This window comes from Chrysemys picta, chromosome 2 (genome assembly GCF_011386835.1).
Source record: "Chrysemys picta bellii isolate R12L10 chromosome 2, ASM1138683v2, whole genome shotgun sequence".
NCBI classification, from domain to species: domain Eukaryota; kingdom Metazoa; phylum Chordata; order Testudines; family Emydidae; genus Chrysemys; species Chrysemys picta.
The window spans coordinates 130,879,503-130,895,934 of record NC_088792.1 but is presented as its reverse complement, the minus strand read 5'-3'; the positions used below and the strand labels follow the sequence as shown (position 1 = coordinate 130,895,934).

The 16,432-nt window shown below is 42.0% G+C and overlaps 1 long non-coding RNA gene across 1 annotated transcript; it reads left to right on the top strand.

Annotated features, from left to right (window-relative positions):
- The first annotated feature begins 1,233 nt into the window (after positions 1-1,233).
- Positions 1,234-4,677, top strand: LOC135981122 (uncharacterized). The gene is made up of 3 exons (XR_010598085.1): positions 1,234-1,714; positions 3,888-3,948; positions 4,270-4,677. It is a non-coding gene; the product is annotated as an uncharacterized LOC135981122 (long non-coding RNA).
- Positions 4,678-16,432: the final 11,755 nt, after the last annotated feature.

Genomic DNA, 16,432 nt, shown 5'->3' with positions numbered 1-16,432 from the left:
CCACGAAAGCTTATGCTCCCAGTACTTCTGTTAGTCTCAAAGGTGCCACAGGACCCTCTGTTGCTTTTTACAAGTTTATTTGGTTTGGGAATGTCAATAAGGAATAGAGCAGATTTAGAAAACATAAAAAGATATGTTAACTACTGTGAACACCAGGTACTAAGACAGTGTTTCTCTCTCTGACTGAGGGAACTGATGGTCTAGCAACTAAAAACTGTGTTTAATATGCATGATATTGCTAATTTGTTTAAGCAGACACAGGCAAAAATCAATGAATTGATTGAATTTAATTAATAAGGAAGCAAATATGTAATGAGTGGAAGGAAGTTATTTAGCAGGTATGTGTCCAGTAGGGTAACCAATACATTAAGGGATGTTGAAGCTGAAAAGGTACCAAACCCTTCTTAGGATGAACACTTGGCTAAATGGCATTGTCTTAAGTGTACAAAGGGAACTTCTGGGAATTGGCAATGTGTCCAAGCATGTAAACAAATTCCCTTTAGTACTATTTGAAATTTCAATCTGATGATACCACATCGTAATCAAGGCACATGTTATTCCAAGCAATCTTGCTCAGTGTCAGGTTCTATGTATATTTCCTTTATGGTATCTTTACTGATACTGGATCCTGACATTGCACTATTTGATAAATTAGTAACTGTCCATTAAGTAGGTTACTTAGAAGATGATCTCTAAAAGGAGCCTCTTGATCTACCACAGCTATTGGTGTTTCACTCGGCAACACAAACCTGGAGGGTTTCATATATGGCCTGTTACTTCATAAAGGGGTACTGGTACATAAAGGGGTACTGGTACGGACTTCTTTGACATTGCAACACCTGTCTGCGGTCATACCGACTCAGACCAATGAGACAGATAAACGAGCTGCTATTGTCTCCTATCCTTTGAAGCTCACAAAGTGGCTATTCCCAGCAGTAAAGTACATAACCTTATCAGTCCTGCTGCTTTATGCATTTAACAGTGAATAGCCCTATCTCTTATAATAATAATATGGAGATATACCTATCTCATAGAACTGGAAGGGACCCTGTAGCAGAGTGGCTACCCCACTCCCACCAGGAAGGGCTTAACACAGCCCTGGCAGAGGGCTGCAGCTCTAAAAACCCTGGCTGATTGGGGGAAGTGGCTGCAGCTGGGCCATGCCCCAATCAGGCCTCAGCTGGCCCTACATAAGAGGCTGGGCCCTAGGAGCTCAGTAATCTCTCTCTGAGTGCAGAGAGAGAAGGGCCTGGCTGCAATAAGCTAGGGATAGCGTACCTGAGTGGAGCAGAGCTAGGGGCAGGCTGGGGAGCTCCAGCCTGGATAGCCCCAGGTTGTGGCCTAGCGGAAGGCCAAGGGGTACTGGGGGTTGCAGAGGGCAGCCTAGGGCTAGGCCAAGGCAGCAGGTCCAAACCCTCCTTGCCAGTGATGAGTGGCCTATAGTGCAGTCTGCCCCAGGGAGCGGGGGCTAGTTGGTGACTGGCAGTGGCCTAGTGCTGAGGCAAGGTGGGGATAGTAGGTGGGGGTTCCCCTGGAAGGGGAGACCTAGCGTGTGGGTACTGCCAGGGGGCAGCACCCTGAGCAAGGGGTACTAGGGTCCTGGGAAGGACACGGGATCCCAGAAAGAGAGGACAGGTGGATCACTGGCCTGTAGAGGGTGCTCCAGAGACTGGAGACCTAGTTCCTTGGATGACCAGCAAGAGGCACCACAGGGGTGAGTCTGGGCACTCCGTTACAGACCCCAAAAGGTCATCGAGTCCAGCCCCCTGCTTTCATTAACAGGACCAAGTGCTGATTTTGCCCCAGATCCCTAAGTGGCCCCCTCAGGGACTGAACTCATAATAAATTAGAAATGGGCCATATATACTTGGTACCAAAATACCTGTCAAGAGTAACTTGATCCCTCTAGTAGGAGAAAACAAAATGCACATTGACTCAATAGCATAGCATCTGAATGCAGCACAGTGAGAAGAAAAAACATGTGTTTTTACCATGATATGAACTTTTCCCCTTATAACTTGGAACTATTCCCAAGTAAAGCAGCTAATGTTCACAATGGAGCAGCAGTACACATATGTATCTGTCACACAGATGTTTCATTTTGTATTTGAAATTATTTTCCTTTTATGAACCTAAAATATTGCAGTGAGGTTGAGAGCTATCCATATATTTTGGAACAGCCTGTAGACTATGAAAAGCTATAGAATTATTTCCTTTTGTAAATCACAGCGTAACCACTTCCTATCCAGTATATATGCTTGGTGGTTAGTTTCCCCGTTCCCACCCACTTACTTGACCACTCACAACCCTGGGTTTAGCAGGCCAATGCTCAAACCACTCAAAACTATCCTGTATTTAGTTGGAGCAGATCCTCAAGGAATCCATTTTGAAGCACTTGGAGGAGAGGAAGGTGATAAGGAACAGTCAGCATGGATTCACCAAGGTCAAATCATGCCGGATCAACCTGATTGCCTTCAATGATGAGATAACTGGCTCTGTGGATATGGGGAAAGTGGTGGACGTGATATATCTTGGCTTTAGCAAAGCTTTTGATATGGTTTCCCACAGTATTGTTGCCAGCAAGTTAAAGAAGTATAGATTGGATGAATGGACTATAAAGTGGATAGAAAGCTGGCTAGATTGTCAGGCTCAATGGGTAGTGATCAACTGCTTGATGTCTAGTTGGCAGCCGGTTTCAGCGGAGTGCCCTAGGGTTGGTCCTGGGGCCGGTTTTGTTCAACATCTTTATTAATGATCTGGATGATGGAATGAATTTCACCCTCAGCAAGTTCGCAGATGACACTAAGCTGGGGGGAGAGGTAGATATGCTGGAGGGTAGGGATAGGGTCCAGAGTGACCTAGACAAATTGGAGGATTGCACCAAAAGAAATCGGATGAGGTTCAACAAGGACAAGTACAGAGTCCTGCAATTAGGAAGGAAGTTTCCCATGCACTGCTACAAGCAGCAGTTCTGCAGAAAAGAACCTGGGGATTACAGTGGATGAGAAGCTGGATATGAGTCAGTAGTGTGCCCTTGTTGCCAAGAAGGCCAACGGCATATTGGGATGTTTTAGTAGGAGCATTGTCAGCAGACTGAGGGAAGTGATTATTCTCCTCTATTCGGCACTGGGGAGGCCACACTTGGAGTACTGTGACCAGTTTTGGTCCCCTCACTACAGAAGGGATGTTGACAAATTGGAACAAGTCCAGCGAAGGGCGACAAAAATGATTAGTGGGCTGGGGCACTTATCAGGAGAGGCTGAGGGAACTGGGGTTATTTAGTCTGCGAAGTGAGGGGGGATTTGATAGCAGCCTTCAACTACCTGAAAGGGGGGTTGCAAAGAGGATGGATCTAGACTGTTCTCAATGGTAGCAGATGACAGAACAAGGAGTAATGAAGTTGCAGTGGGGGTGGTTTAGGTTCAATATTAGGAAAAACTCTTTCCACTAGGAGGGTGGTGAATCACTGGAATGGGTTACCGAGGGAGGTGGTGGAATCTCCTTCCTTAGAGGTTTTTAAGGTGAGGCTTGACAAAGCCCTGGCTGGGATGATTTAGTTGGGGATTGGTCCTGCTTTGAGCAGGGGGTTGGAGTAGATGACCTCCTGAGGTCCCTTCCAACCCTGATATTCTATGATAGAGCATATACATATCATTTTATGCCTGTTATTACATTATATGCCATTTTTACCTTATAATCTTTCAGGAAAAGAGAAAATTCTACACAATCATAATGAAATGAAAGAATTCAAACTAATAAGAATATGGGGGCAGATCTAACCCCTGAGATTCCCTTGCAGTTGCTCTTCTACATATCAATCTCCTCTTCTCATGGAAAGGGCAGGAAGCAAATCAACAGCACCATTCCTCTCTTTTCTCCATCCCCAGAACACATGAATGCCTGTCTGTGATCTGAGGTCCATGCCGGGAAGGGGTGGAGACAGAGAAGGTCAGCTGAGAAGTGGGTAGGCTGGGTGGGGAGGCTTCCCTCATGTGACTAAACACAGGATAGGACAATCTGGGGATGGTATCTAACACCAAAAATAAATGTAATGTCCAATCAAAGCATAGAATAAAAACTGGGAATGAGCAAACTACCATGAGCTCTCCTCTGGCTGTTACTCATTAATTCTCTTAAATTTGGTCACTGTACTTGTGACAGATTAGTTTGTCTGTATGTATCTATATCAAACTACAAACTCTATTTAGTTTTGCAAGTGTGGTTTTGATTGTAAGGCTGTACTGTCTTTTTACCTCCATCTTGGACTAGGATTCCAAGAGGTGTTAGCAAGAGGCCAATAATGCAGAGCAATCAAGGGTTGTTCACACGGAATGTCTCCCATTCAAATGCAAGCACTTCAAGGCAATGAGTGCCACCCAAGGACTCAGATCAACCAAGTGAACTGGTAACCAAGCAATGGATCACCCAGTGAGGGACTTGAAGTCACTAAGGAGAGTCCCCTAACAAGAGATAACTGGAACCTTATAAGTGGGAGGCTCTCTCACTGGCCATTTGAGAGGGAGAAAGAGGGGACCAGGAGCAGAAGCAGATAGGAGAATCCTCGACCCCCTGAAAGGACACTGACCAAATCCCAAAGGCTTCTTGGAGTGTGAGGAAACCGAGGCAGGGATTTGTGTTCATGTTTTGTTGATTTTTCCTTAGATCTGTATATTTCTTGTGTTGTCGATCAGTAAAGTGTGTGTGTGGTTTAGAAATTCCTGTACAGCCTGTGTTATTTGCTTACACTGTCATTTAATCCCCAAAGGGGCAAATAGTAAATGAGACAGCTCACAGCTTTGAACTCTGGGAGTATGCATCAGCTACTGTGGATGCATTGAAGAGCTGGCACTAGCTTCAGGACTAGGCAATTGGATCCTGAAGTCTCCAAGGGGGTGTCAGACACAGGGTCTGCACCTGGAATGAGTCCCTAAAGGCCCAGAAGCAGACAGACAGTGCATAAACTCTACCCAACCCCAGCAAATCTAGAGCATATGGGACCCAACGTTTGAGTCTAGCACAGCAGCCTGGTGAGCTCCCATAAAGGGGAGTTTATTCAGGATAATAACAGTAATCTATTATTTACACAAAGAGCTATATCGCAAGACATATCATAGACTATTAATATCATCATCAGACAAAGGGCAAAATATTGAGCTACACCAGATGATGGTCTATCCCAAAGTAATTAAGTTGTTTTTGTTTTGCTTTTTGGTTTGCCAGCATAAGGGTAGTTTCTGTCCATGTCTGGAAAGAAGGAGTCAAGAGGGTAGTAAAGTCATGCAGTTTGTCGGCTACTCTCTATGGGGTAAGAACCACACTTCCAAGCCACCTTAAAGCCTTACCATTGGTGCCTAAAATATAGAGAATATACAGTTCTTATAGTGGTTAACAAGGTTTAATTAAGGATAGAGGTAGACTTTGGCTATGTCTACACTATGAGCTGGGGTGCGTAATGGGGTCTACAAACCCCATACTGAGAATAGACGGGGGGGAGGAGATTTTCTCCTGTTTACAGACAACAAGCTTGATCACACATCCATAGAGCTACCAGAACCAGCAATCAGGGAGGTAGACAACCTCAGCTGCAACCAAAAGAGAAAACAAGACCTGCTATAAAGGCAAGAGCAGAGAGACAAAGAAAGAGGCAGACAGGCCTGAGATAGCAATGGGGGTGATAGCCTCACACCAGGCTGCCTCCAAGAAAACAGCCAGAAGGCTGATAGTTTCTTCTAACTGACCCTCCTTAGTTTGTTCTCAGTCAGGTCAGTTGCTGGAGGACCTTTACCTTTAAGTAATTCTAAGACCCCTAGAAAGGTCACACCAAGACATGATGACAGGGTATCGTTCCCCAGATTATGTATACATACTTATGGTAGTGCAGTGAGTGCTAGTGCAAATACAAATAATCATTGTAGCTTGGAGAGTGGAGACACCGCTGAGCCTGGCTGAGTACAAAGCCACCTGAAACAGCTGGGTATGTACTTGCAGTGTCCCAGCTGCTGCTGCCTTTGCATGGTAGCTCTCACTGAGCTATCATGAGCATGTGTACGCATGCAGAGAGATCACATCCCTGGCTCACAATGTAGACATCTCCTCAGGAGAAAAACTGAAAGCAAATTTATACCAGTTATTGTTTGTTCAACACTAGAACCAAATTGTTCAGTATTAGGGCACATCCACAATGAAAGTGTGACACAGGCCTTCTCTCCTCAGTCCTTCCAACAATCAGAAGGATCATCCTGTTAATATTACTTCATTTACTTGATGCCATATAAGATTGGAGGGCAATTAGGTTTCCTGTGACATCAAAAATCTTGGGCAGGTAAATATAAACTTCCAAATCTTGCTGCAGTCAGAATCAGTTAAATTAACCTGGAAGTATATTTCTCTTGGTTTTATATATTTCAATCTTGTTGAGACCTCTGAGTCGCTGCTGGCTGATTTATAAATTCTGGACAAATCTCTTCAGAGACTGGGATTTCAAGATACTGGATTTGAGCACTTTTGATGCTCTGGAGAACTATTCTAATTGAGATTTACTGAAGAAGTAATATTCAACTATAACTCCAGATTCTTTTTATGAAAAGATGCCCAACGCTGCTTCTTTCAACAGTGTTCTTCCATCTGTTGCAATGCCAGAAGCATTATTAATTTTCATGTATTTTTTGCATAGCACCATTGAAATGTATAATAATGCTTAACAGTAATACATAAAAACAATCAAATGATAACAAACTGTTTCTAATTTTATTAGAATGAACCATGCTCAGGTGAAAGTCATCAGAGAGGGATTTTCATCAAAAGAGAGACTGGTTCAATCCTGCAAACTGGTCCATATAGACAGACCCCCTTTGAAGTCAGTGGAGCTCCATGTAGACACAGAGCTTTGCCTGCATGACACATTTTGCAGGATTGAGGCCCAGATGGGCAAAGTAACAACACTTAGAAAGCTCAAATGGCAAAAAAGGAGGAAACCAAGTGCCTAAAAAAAATGAATGATACTTATTTGATGGCGGGGGAGGGTGTGTGTGTCATGATTCTTAACAAATCTAAATGTATGGTTAACATGAGTGAGAGTTCAGGCATGGCCAAGGTCTGAATGGGCCCTAAGAAACACCATGCCTCAAGGATTGCTCTCCTACTCAGTATATTTAGGCTGAGATGTGCAAAGCTACCTAGGGATTAGACACACAATTCCCATTGGAATTAATGGACACTGTGTGTCTAAATCCCATAGATGGTTTTATAAATCTCAGCTTTGTGTTTTCAAAAGAGAAACAGAGGGCCAGATTCACCCCTGCTAATGCAGAGGGGTGTTATTTATTTATCCATAATAATAGTTAGTAATAGTATTGATTACAGACTCCAACGAGAGACTGCTGAGCTAGAATTGATATGCAAACTAGACACAATCAACTCCGGTTTGAATAAGGACTGGGAATGGCTGAGCCATTACAAACATTGAATCTATCTCCCCTTGTAAGTATTCTCACATTTCTTAACTGTCTGTACTGGGCTAGCTTGATTATCACTTCAAAAGTTTTTTTTCTCTTAATTAATTGGCCTCTCAGAGTTGGTAAGATAACTCCCACCTGTTTATGCTCTCTGTATGTGTGTATATATATCTCCTCACTATATGTTCCATTCTACATGCATCCGAAGAAGTGGGCTGTAGTCCACGAAAGCTTATGCTCTAATAAATTTGTTAGTCTCTAAGGTGCCACAAGTACTCCTGTTCTTCTTTTTGCGGATACAGACTAACACGGCTGCTACTCTGAAACCTGAGTATTGATTATGTATTGATTGCATTGCTATATTGGGTCAACGTTTTCAAACCTGGGTCCCTAAATTAAGCTTCTAAATCCCACACACAGGCACAGAGGATAGAATTTTCAAAAGAGTCTGAGGCCTGGTCTACACCTAAAATGTAGGTCATTCTAGTTATATGGCTCAGGTCTGTGAAAAATTTCATGCGCTCTGTGATGTAGATGGGTCCACATAACCCCTACTGCAGACAGTTAGATTAACAGAGGAATTCTTCTGTTGACCCAGCTGCCACTTCTCAGAGAGGTAAATTACCTGTGTTGAGAGGAAAACCCTTTCTGTCAATGTACGAAGCAACTACACTACAGGCCTACAGTGACCCAACTGCAGCACCATGCCTATGCTACTGTAGCTGCTATAGTGTAGACATTTCTGACTTTTAATGAGACTTATTCATAGATTCTAGGACTGGAAGGGACCTCGAGAGGTCATCGAGTCCAGTCCCCTGCCTGCACGGCAGGACCAAATACTGTCTAGACCATCCCTGATAGACATTTATCTAACCTACTCTTAAATATCTCCAGCGATGAAGATTCCACAACCTCCCTAGGCAATTTATTCCAGTGTTTAACCACCCTGACAGTTAGGAACTTTTTCCTAATGTCCAACCTAGACCTCCCTTGCTGCAGTTTAAGCCCATTGCTTCTTCTTCTATCCTTAGAGGCTAAGGTGAACAAGTTTTCTCCCTCCTCCTTATGACACCCTTTTAGATACCTGAAAACTGCTATCATGTCCCCTCTCAGTCTTCTCTTTTCCAAACTAAACATACCCAGTTCTTTCAGCCTTCCTTCATAGGTCATGTTCTCAAGACCTTTAATCATTCCTGTTGCTCTTCGCTGGACCCTCTCCACATCTTTCTTGAAATGCGGTGCCCAGAACTGGACACAATACTCCAGCTGAGGCCTAACCAGCGCAGAGTAGAGTGGAAGAATGACTTCTCGTGTCTTGCTCACAACACACCTGTTAGTACATCCCAGAATCATGTTTGCTTTTTTTGCAACAGCATCACGCTGTTGACTCATATTTAGCTTGTGGTCCACTATAACCCCTAGATCCCTCTCTGTTGTACTCCTTCCTAGACAGTCTCTTCCCATTCTGTATGTGTGAAACTGATTTTTTCTTCCTAAGGCCTTGGCTACACTTACCCGGTAGTTCGGCGGTGAGCGATCGACCTTCTGGGTTCGACTTATCGCGTCTAGTCTGGACGCGATAAGTCGAACCCGGAAGTGCTCGCCGTCGACTGCGGTACTCCAGCTCGGCGAGAGGAGTAACGTGGAGTCGACGGGGGAGCCTGCCTGCCGAGTGTGGACCAAGGTAAGTTCGAACTAAGGTACTTCGAACTTCAGCTATGTTATTCACGTAGCTGAAGTTGCGTACCTTAGTTCGAATTAGGGGGGTAGTGTAGACCTGGCCTAAGTGGAGCACTTTGCATTTGTCTTTGTTAAACTTCATCCTGTTTAACTCAGACCATTTCTCCAATTTGTCCAGATCATTTTGAATTATGACCCTGTCCTCCAAAGCAGTTGCAATCCCTCCCAGTTTGGTATCATCTGCAAACTTAATAAGCGTACTTTCTATGCCAATATCTAAGTCATTAATGAAGATATTGAACAGAGCTGGTCCCAAAACAGACCCCTGTGGAACCCCACTCGTTATGCCTTTCCAGCAGGATTGGGAATCATTAATAACAACTCTCTGAGTACGGTTATCTAGCTAGTTATGCACCCACCTTATAGTAGCCCCATCTAAATTGTATTTGCCTAGTTTATCAATAAGAATATCATGCGAGACCATATCAAATGCCTTATTAAAGTCTAGGTATACCACATCCACAGATTCTCCCTTATCCACAAGACTTGTTATCCTATCAAAGAAAGCTATCAGATTGGTTTGATGTGATTTGTTCTTTACAAATCCATGCTGGCTGTTCCCTATCACCTTACCACCTTCCAAGTGTTTGCAGATGATTTCCTTAATTACTTGCTCCATTATCTTCCCTGGCACAGAAGTTAAACTAACTGGTCTGTAGTTTCCTGGGTTGTTTTTATTTCCCTTTTTATAGATGGGCACTATATTTGCCCTTTTCCAGTGTTCTGGAATCTTTCCCGTCTCCCATGATTTTCCAAAGATAATAGCTAGAGGCTCAGATACCTCCTCTATTAGCTCCTTGAGTATTCTAGGATGCATTTCATCAGGCCCTGGTGACTTGCAGGCATCTAACTTTTCTAAGTGATTTTTAACTTGTTCTTTTTTTATTTTATCTGCTAAACCTACCCCCTTCCAATTAGCATTCACTGTTAGGCATTCCTTCAGACTTCTTGGGGAAGACCGAAACAAAGAAGTCATTAAGCATCTCTGCCATTTTCAAGTTTCCTGTTACGGTTTCTCCCTCTTCACTAAGCAGTGGGCCTACCCTGTCTTTGGTCTTCCTCTTGCTTCTAATGTATTGATAAAAAGTCTTCTTGTTTCCCTTTATTCCTGTAGCTAGTTTGAGCTCATTTTGTGCCTTTGCCTTTCTAATCTTGCCCCTGCATTCCTGTGTTGTTTGCCTATCTTCATCCTTTGTAATCTGTCCTAGTTTCCATTTTTTATATGACTCCTTTTCATTTTTTAGATCATGCAAGATCTTGTGGTTAAGCCAAGGTGGTCTTTTGCCACATTTTCTATCTTTCCTAACTAGCAGAATAGCTTGCTTTTGGGCCCTTAATAGTGTCCCTTTGAAAAACTGCCAACTCTCCTCAGTTGTTTTTCCCCTCAGTCTTGATTCCCATGGGACCTGACCTATCAGCTCTCGGAGCTTCCCAAAATCTGCCTTCCTGAAATCCATTGTCTCTATTTTGCTGTTCTCCCTTCTACCCTTCCTTAGAATTGCAAACTCTATGATTTCATGATCACTTTCACCCAAGCTGCCTTCCTACTTTCAAATTCTCAACGAGTTCCTCCCTATTTGTTAAAATCAAGTCTAGAACAGCTTCCCCCGCAGTAGCTTTTTCAACCTTCTGAAATAAAAAGTTGTCTGCAATGCAGTCCAAGAATTTGTTGGATAGTCTGTGCCCCGCTGTGTTATTTTCCCAACATCTGGATAGTTTAAGTCCCCCATCACCACCAAATCTTGGGCTTTGGATGATTATGGTCCTAAACTACTTAGGTTCCTCTGAAACTCCCATTCCTAAATTACTTCTATATAGGTGTCTAAATGTGTACTGAGGGGCTTAACTTTAGGCACCCAGGTTTGAAATGTTAGCTTTAACTTTTATTACTCTATGGACAGCCTCTTCTCATGTTTTATGAAATATTCTTATATTCTATTTATATGTCTCCTCACTGTTTATAGTTGTTTTGTGAATAAATTTCATTAAAAAGTCATGGTAATATTTTCTCAAAAAAATGAAATTCATGGAATCTATGACTCCAATGTCAGGCCTGACAAAAATTTTGCCTCAGCAACACATAACTAGTCTCCAATATAAAATAATTAAAGGAAACATCAGAAATTTTTTACCAGAAGATAAAATATTATTTTAATGTTAAACATACAATAATCCACTTTATCATATTTGTAAACAAAGGGGACTACTTGGGCAAATTTTGTTAATTTAGCCAGCTGCAATTCAATTTTCTGATTTCTGCACTGACTTGGTACTGAATCACTTAATTCCAATTTCGTTTGGTTACTTCATTCAATGAGATAAAACATCTTTGGACAACTAACATGTAAGTTCTAGTCAAGAGAAAATGTACATTTCTGTTATGAGGATTAATGCTCTTTTGGATTAGAACAGTTGAAGGTACAACCACTAGTTTTGTTGCCTCGCCTGAATAATTAGTTTCATGTCCATATCCCTGCCTTTTTACAGCCCTCTGACCCTTGAGCCTCCTTCCGTTTATAAAAATGTACTTACACAATTAATGTCAAATGCTGAAAATAATCATCCTCTTTTATTTGAGGCCAATAGTGTCATATAAGGACAAGCTATAACAGGAGTTACATTGACCTTGAAACTGTTGCGCACCTGAGCTAGAGACAGCTGGCATAAGCACTAAAATGAAGGGCCCTATTGGGCAAACCATAAATTATCAAGGAAATGTCTATTGACATAAAGAACCAGTGTGCTGCGTTATTTTACATAGCTCTTGTTTGGAAACTCAAGCAACACTATTTGTTTTATTGCACTTTTATACATTTTTCAATCTAAAATTATATAAATCTTACTTAGGCTTGCTGCATCAACCATTTTGTTTTCAAAAACATGACACATCTGATCATGAGCTGTGATCTATTGCTTGGTTTTGTAGCTGCTTTTTAAAGTATGATTATAGAACTATGGTAACGTGGCACCAACAAGAACTGTGCATAAATTTCAGAATGCTATCCCAAACTAGGCAAAACTCATCTGGGAGTTTTATTACAAAAGCCAAAATTTGGGACGGGTTTGCCTAAAACTCAGCTGAGATTCATGGACATTTCTGTTTTTCCGTTTGAGAATTTGCTTTCTTTCAAACCTGAATCTCACATAAAATGGAACAAAAGAGTTTCACAAAATCCCTATGAACCAATACTGACATGTATTATGCAGCTTTATCCCTATAATAAATATTCAATAGTACATAAGTGGAGCATATGACATAAAAATATGAATCTGGAAAGGTGCATAAAAAACTTTGTAGCATAAATCATGGAACATAGCACCTGCAATGCTATTGTGCCTCAGACAACCCATAAGCATGCATGAAGGCGTAGACAAAAATTACATGTACAGTATGAGTGTGTGTGACTGAGAAAATGTCTTACATGATGTGAGGGGATGTGATGAAATTCCTGTGCTCAATTCTAGTACATAATAGAACATGACAACCTCGAAAAGAAAAGTTAGAAAAGACAGACAGAAAGCAAGCAAGAAAGAAAGCATTAATGCCTTCCATTTTCTAGACAGCGTAATTCATCCAAAGCCTGCTCTTAATGCTGGCTGGACCACTTTGTTGTTATTCCCAGCAGAATCATTGCTCCTGAATGTTCCAATAATGGTTAATTGACTATGAAGTTTGCAGTTATTACATCTTATGTCCTCCTGTGCTTTTATAAACGTCTAAATTGTCATTGATTACAAATTATTCTAAAACTAGGATAGAATGTAATGTACCTCCAGACACTATTGAATTATAGACTGTATGCTCCTGCAGTAATCAATATGATGTGCAAAACTGTCTTTTTTTACCCCATGAAACTAATGTATTTTCAGAGGGGGAAAAATACACAACAAAAAATATGAGCCTAGCATTTAGGGTCCACAGAGCTGTAGCTCTGCGGTATCAAAATCAATTCTGTTCCCTTCTTCCGGCCACAGGCCTCCGCATGATTTATAAAGCAGTTTATTACTGGGATGAGGAAAAAATTATTTACGAACTCTGAAACCACAAATGAAAAATAGCTATGAATAATGGAATTCCCTAAGAGAATGCTTTTATTTTGTCCTGTTCTTATATACAGTCCTGCAAAGCAGGAACTTCAGTTTCTGCCCATTAACTTCTCAGAGCACACAAAGATCAAGCTGTGGATTACAAAGTTAACAACATCCTGGAACACTTTTACCACAGCTGAAAAAGAATGCCAAATAGATGTGTGTCTAATAAAATATTGACAGCACTGTCTTTCCCCCGAGGTATGAACTTTCTTCCCTTTAGTGCACCAAGTCTGACCCAGAAGTTGTAGATTTTGTGGTTGCAGCAACTCTCTTTCTTGTGGCCAGAAGAAGAAGGTTTCCTCCTCCTGGATACAGACTTTATATGACCCTGAATTGACTTGAGATAATGCAAGAGAACAAGCTGTGCAGAAGATGTTGCTGAAGAGAGAGCTTGTGCCAGAGCAACACAAACAGCATCAGCAAAGGAAGAAACTAGATTCATATCAACATGAGCGTCAAACATTTAGAAGAACAACAAGGAGTCCGGTGGCACCTTAAAGACTAACATTTATTTGGGTATAAGCTTTCGTGGGTAAAAAAACCTTACTTCTTCAGATGCATGGACTGAATGACTCCATGCATCTGAAGAAGTGAAGATTTTTACCCACGAAAGCTTATGCTCACATAAATCTGTTGGTCTTTAAGGTGCCACCGGACTCCTTGTTGTTTTCGTGGATACAGACTAACACGGCTACCTCCTGATACTAAACATTTAGAAGGTTAATTGCAGAGGAGACTATCTTTTGAGACCATGTTCTGGGTGTGTCCTGGTTTTCCTCTCCTCCTCTGTTCATACAGAGAGAATGCTAAGTCAAAATAGTAACATTTGTACTTTTGAAAAGTGTTTTTTTTTTATGATCTGGCATGTTTTATGGAATAAATTAATTAACAACAGCTAGTGCTACATTTTGGGTTCCCTTTCATGGTGTAACATTTGACTTCTGTAATAATCACAAGTGCTGTAAACCTTTATTTTTATGAAATCCCATAGGAAAAACAGCAAGAAATAAAACCAGCTTTTTTTCTCATAAGCCTTTTTGAAATGATGGAAATATTAACTGGGTTTCAAGCAAGATATTTCTAACTCACTCACACAGTGACAGACATCTTAAGGCTGATCGTAAGTAAATCAATATCACTAAATTGTGTCCAGCTTGGATCAGGGAACACACAGCATGGCATGGCATGGCATATTACCCAGGGAGGAAAATGCAGTGCACAGTACTTCAAATAATCTGGATCTTAAGGAATGTAACACCAGAGCAAGAGGGGATATTGGTAGGGAGAGTAGAGGCCATTGTAACTTACCAGCCTCGAGTTCTTGTTCCTGCAGCAGCTTGAGGTCCTCCTCAGTTTGTCAAAGGGGACTTCCTCAACTGGCACCTCAATGTAGAGGTGTTCCTCGTCTTCTGGGCCTTCCTGGACAATCTCAGTGGTGCCTGCTGCCTCCTCGCCCTGATCCTCATCAGCCTCCTGTCAGACAATGAGGCTGGTGGGGTTGAGGAGGGGACTGTGAGCCACTTCAGACTCTGTATTGGGAGCCTGTGACCCAAGGCACCCCCTTCGTTCACACCATACATACTACTGCAATGTTAATTCTACAAAATATGCCAATTAATAACATACCAGTCAATATCATTGTGAAATCTATGTGACAATGCTGTGCATGGAATTATGGCTCTTTACTGATATTATGTTTTAAAGTCTGTGACAAAAAGATGTTTGAACCAGGCATGGCCAGGGAAACAGATTTTCTCCAGACAAAGAAAGAGGCCAACACCTCAAAGCAGGTGTGACCAAATTCAATGGCCTATTCATTTGTATCAGAGGTTACGGGAAGAGAGCTTATGTTGTAAAATTAAGGCAGAAAGCATCACAGAGGAGCACACCAGGGAATACCTTAAACAAGGTGAAATCAGCCCCCCAGGGAAGATAAGACTGAACTGCAGGAATCAATTTGACCCTGGTAACAAAGGCAGACTTTGAGATATAAGGACACACAGAATGACTTTGGATGATCCTTCACCTGAGGAGACAGGGAAAACTAGTGCCTTGGACACTGTGGGGATCCTGGCTAGAAGTTAGCCAACTACTGCTGGGGAAGGAAGATTGATAAGGAACCTACTTTGGACAAAGACTGTAGCTTGTTAAGTTAAGTCTTAGCCACTAGAAAGTGCATTTTTATTTTTGTTTGTTTGTTTTTATTTTCTATTTTGTATCACTTAACCCATGTCCTTTTGTTAATAAACTTGTTTTAATTTTACTAAAAATAAATGTAGTGCTGTGTTTGAAGGGATGGCTGGGTTTACCCCAGTTAAGGCAATAATCTGTAATGTACTTACTTTTTTAAAAGAGCAGCAAACTTAATATCGTCTAAAAAAAGAACAGGAGTACTTGTGGCACCTTAGAGATTAACAAACTTATTAGAGCATAAGCTTACAGCCCACTTCTTCGGATGCATCCGAAGAAGTGGGCTGTAGCCCACAAAAGCTTATGCTCTAATAAATTTGTTAGTCTCTAAGGTGCCACAGGTACTCCTGTTCTTTTTGCGGATACAGACTAACACGGCTGCTACTCTGAAACCTGTTAATATCTTCTGTGAATGTACAGCAATAGGGGCTGTGCATTTCAGGGAAACATCTCTGATGAGGTCAGGGGCAGATGTTTACTGATTGTTTCCGGCTAGGCAAGGTTTTGACTGGCAGAGTCTCAAAGACTTTGCTGGTGAGAAAGACAGACTGGTGTGGCAGGGAGCTGACACACAGTCTAATCTCCAGCAAGCTCACTCTTGTTAAAGCAGAGCAGTAACATGGTGATGCCCATCTCTGGGTATCCCCAGCAGCATGTTACAGAGCCCTTTACAGCACCAGGTCCAGCCCCTCTTAGAAGGGATATGTACTACAAGCCCTCGTGGAGTGACTGTTGGAGTCTTTTGCCCTGTAGTACAGGAGCCTCACGTTCTTGATGCATTCCTAGCACTGGGCTGGAGTCCACTCAATGCCTGCCTGCTCCAGAGCTGTGAATTTCCTGGCACAGGTGAATGTTCCTGCCTTTTTGAGAAATTTGAGGCACTACTCTGTCTGTTAAAAGAAAGCCATACCCAGAGAAAATTGGGGGGAGGGATAGCTCAGTGATTTGAGCATTAG